General features: G+C 43.0%; 1 long non-coding RNA gene across 1 annotated transcript; it reads left to right on the plus strand.

Moving 5' to 3' along the window:
* Positions 1 to 2,363: 2,363 nt before the first annotated feature.
* Positions 2,364 to 3,249, plus strand: LOC111818087. Its single transcript, XR_002822160.1, has 3 exons — positions 2,364 to 2,412; positions 2,890 to 3,019; positions 3,212 to 3,249. It is a non-coding gene; the product is annotated as an uncharacterized LOC111818087 (long non-coding RNA).
* Positions 3,250 to 4,393: the final 1,144 nt, after the last annotated feature.

The following is a 4,393-nucleotide window of genomic DNA, read 5'->3' on the forward strand; positions in this document are numbered from 1 at the left end:
TCGAAGGACAGGCGCCTGGGAAACCGGAAGTGGCAGCCGCGGACAGCAATAGCGGACGGACCACGTCTTTGTTTTTCCTTTCTCTTTTAACAACGTGCGCAGGCGTCAGTTGCTAAGGGAAGCTCTCGGGTACCGGACGCTTGTTTGCAGGTTTTTGTGTGCAGATTTTGCCCAGGCTCCATCTACAAATGAAGATTCTCCATTTTCAGGAGGGGCCCTGGGTCCCGTTTTCATTTCGGAGAAGAAAGCCTTCCTGCTCGAAAGTGGAGTCAGCCCTCTGCCGGCGTTATTGCTTTCATGGGAGGCGAGTGAGGGGGGTGGGCGCCACAGGTTGCTGAAGAGGGCCCTTAATAAGGATGTGACCTGTCTCCGAAGGCATCAATAGGGAAACCAATGCCGTCAGTAGCCAGAGCCATTAAACTTACTGTTTTTCTATTTGCTAAATAGGAAATTTAGCAAATTTTACCTATTGTTCACCTATTGCTAAATATTGTCACATTATTCACATGTAGTATTAAACGCTAACGTTGCTCACATTTTGCGTTCCAGGAAACCCAAGAAATTTAGAGAAGCTGTAAGCTTTAACATGTCTTGTAGGAGATGGACGAGAAATTGGCAGGCGAGTCTCGACGTCCAATAGGAAAAGCCATATGGGTACCTTTTTAAATTTCCAGTAATCGCATTAAAGTAAAAAGCTACAAGTGGAATTAGTTCTGACAATATATTTTACTTGGCCCAATATATCCAAAAGATTGTCATTTCTGCAAAGTCATTAATAAGATAATTTACCTTCTTTTGGGCTAAGTGCATTTTGATTTAGACCACCCACCTTGTGTGTGTGCGTGGCAGTGGAGACTGAACCCAGGACCATGAATATGCTAATGTTATCCTCTACCACTTAGCTACAGTGGGCTGTCACCTTATCATGTAATAATCATATGTGGCTAGTGGTTACCACATTTTTCAGCACAATTACAGAGCACAAAGTTCAGACAGATTTCACTCTCCGTTTTAATCACTTTCCTCAACTCTAGACTTGAGTAATTACAACTGCTTCACTAAAGAAATCTATGCCTTAGTGCAGTGGTTCTCAACATTTTTGGTCACAAGATTTCTTTATAAACTTAAACACTAAAATTTTGTGTTTATGTAGGTTGTTTCTAACTGGATTTGTCCTATTAGGAATTAAAATGGAGAGATAATTTTTGCTTTTTAAATTGAGATTAGTTCTCACAGTGAAACCCACCCACTTTCAACATACAGTTGTATGCGTTTTGACAAGTGCATGCGGTCCTGCAACCACCACCACAGGGAAGACATCACATCATCCGAGGAGAAATGTTTGGTCTTTCCAGGCTTCCCAAGATGGATTCCTGACCACCTTGCAGTGAATGACACAGCTCACACAGTAATATGGCCTCACATAGGGCACGTAAGCATGGAAGACAGTTTGGAAATGCCCCTGAGAGTGACAGCCTCTACTACGTTTCTTTCTTTTTTTATTTTATGTATTTAGTACAGGGTCTGCAGGGTCTCACTACATAGATCGGACTCAGTGATTTGCCTGTTTTCAGCCTACCCAAGAGCTGGGATTACAGGTGCGTGCCCCCACACCCAGTCTCAATCGCTGTCTCAGTGCACCTCAGAGGTGGGGCTAGCCTGGCACAAGGGGAATTGAAACCTGGTCCCTGTGTCTGCCTAAGCAGGTGCTTTAATCCGCTGAGCTACTCTGTGTTTCTGATAACAAACTCCTTAATTAGCTGTATCCTTGAGCAGTAGGCTGCACACAGCCGCAGCCTTCTTTGGCACAACTATTGTTGTTTCTTTAAGAAATGTTTTTTGTAAACACCAAGATAAAACATCCTATTGCCTGGTGTGGTGGCAGACACTCTGTAATCCCAGCACTAGGGAATCTGAAACAGTGAGTCACTGCAAGTTTGAAGTCATCCTGGGCTACATAGTGAGTTCAGGGTCAGCCTGCACTACATAGTGAGAGCCTATCTAAAAAAAAAAAAAAATCCTACTTAGAAGCACAATATAAGAGCCTCAGCCCCTTTCCAGCTACATTCTATGGCCTACAGCACCTCTCAAAACACTGCAAGTTCTCCTAGATTACAGGTGTATCTTGTCCTCTCAGCCAGGGCCTGAGTTCTCCAAAACTGAGAACATTTTAAAACAAGGGAATCTGGAAGCATACATTCTGTGGGACTTGAAGCCATGACTTTATCACATGCGCAGCTACTGGAAACCCCATGAATGGGCATCACTCATGGAATGAATGTGAGTGAGAAAGATACATAATCTCTTAGGATTACTATAAAATAATTTTAATAACCAAAGCACGGGTCTTGTATACCTGGCACCAGGGAGCCTGCAGTCTGCACCTTGAGAATGATTTGTTTAGCCTGCTGGGTGAGTACTCCGCTATCCTAATGGCCAACTTCAGGGATCTGCAATCCAGATGATTTAAGATAATTGCATTTATAGAATACCCATAATCATCAATTCCCATATTTTGAGCATATTACATGCCTTATTTAATTCTTGCAATGGCTAACTATAGTACTTCCAATTTGATGACATTTGATTACATTGATTAAATTGATAATTGGAGGATTTATTTTTTTTATTTGTGTGTGTGTGTGTGTGTGTGTGTGTGTGGCCAGCTCAGCCCACCAGGGGGCGGGGCTGGTTGGCATGTGGTGCTGGGGGATTGAACCGCGGTCCCTGTGCTTTGCTAAGCTTGTTCTAAGTAGGTGCTTTAGACCACTGAGCCATCTCACCAGCCCTGGAGGATTTATTAACAGTCTCTTCTATTGCCTAGTAGCGCCTAGGGTATGGCTGTCACTGGCTCATAAATATAAATAAGGGTACATGCCTAATTTACAGTTATAACCCTGCACCAAGGCTCCAGCTCCAACTTCTGCCAGACAGATCAAGGGTCTGTTGTACCTTGCGAGAGAACAGGATCACCAGTCAGAGCCTTCGAGATCTTTCAGCTGCTGAGATTAGGCTGCAGGTAAATGGTTTATTTGGAAGTATCAACCGCTCAGAATAAACACCTGAGCTGACATTTTCCAGGTGCCTCTTGTTCCTTGTCAAGGAGTACGTCCTTGGGTACCTCAACATGGCTGCTGCTTTCAGAGATCTGTCTGAACTTAATAGTTAAATTACTGTCTTGCATATTATTTTCTAATTTCGATACTTCCAGGCATGGTGGCACACACCTGTAATCCCAACACTCAGAGGCTGAGGCAGGAGAATTACTGTACATTCAAGGGCAGCCTGGATTACACAGTGAGTGCAAGACCAGCCTCAACTACAAAACGAGACCTGCCTCAAAAAAAATTGTAAAATATTTGATGCTGGGAATGGAACTCACAGCCCCACACATACTAAACTCGTACTTTACCACTGAGCTTTACCCTCAGCCCTAATCCTGTTTTTTGAATTTTATTTTATTTTATTCAGCACTAAGATCTTTTTTTTTTTTTTTTTTTTTGGCAGAACCAGGGATTGAACTAAAGCCCTTGCACTTAACCAGGCAAGTGCTTAGTCTACTGCACTATCTCCCTGGTGCAAATTGTTTTAGGAATTTTTTTTTTTCTTATTCAGCACTAGGAATCAAACTCAGGACCTTATGCATGCTAGGCAAGTATTCTACCACTGAACTACATCCCCAACTCTACTTTTAAATTTAAAACTCATATATGGCTCTGAGATCTTCTCTGACTAGAGAGGGAGGAGTCGCTTGGACAGAGAAGTGAGGTAGAGTCAGCAACATCCTTTCTGCTTGCAACTCTGGCCTCTACCACCACTTCTACCTTTCCTGTCTCCAAGGAAAGACTTGAGAAAGGATTGTCAGACAAAGCCACAAGAAAGATCTAGAAGCCAAGTTTTCTATATTAACAAAATTATTATTGTTTGTGAACAGAACAGTGAAATCCATTACAAAGGACAGCCATTAGAGCTTAAAGTCCTATGTGAGGCCAGAGTCTTGTTTGGGAGACTCTCGCCAGTGCAGACCTGGGTTGCTTCTCTCCTCGAAGGCTACACTCACCCAGGCCTGTCTTAGGAAGCCCTTAGAAGTCAGGCTCAAATGACAAGCCCTGGCTGGCAACACTTATGACTTAGGCTATGCAGCATTTGGTCCCTTTTGTCCACAGCTTTGAGTTTTAGCATCTGTTCTGGAAAACAAGATGCTTCCACACAATGTGGAGTGCTATTGAGGATTTCCTTGTTTAAAAAAAAAATCACCTTTTGGGACCAGGCATGGTGGCACACGCCTGTAATTCTGGTGCTGGGGAGGCTAAAAACAGGAGGATCACTGCAAAGTCCAAGCTGCATAGTGAGACCCTATACCAAATACATTAAAAAAAAAAAAAAAAAAAAA

Source organism: Octodon degus, unplaced genomic scaffold (assembly GCF_000260255.1).
Source record: "Octodon degus isolate 3935 unplaced genomic scaffold, OctDeg1.0 scaffold00079, whole genome shotgun sequence".
NCBI lineage: Eukaryota > Metazoa > Chordata > Mammalia > Rodentia > Octodontidae > Octodon > Octodon degus.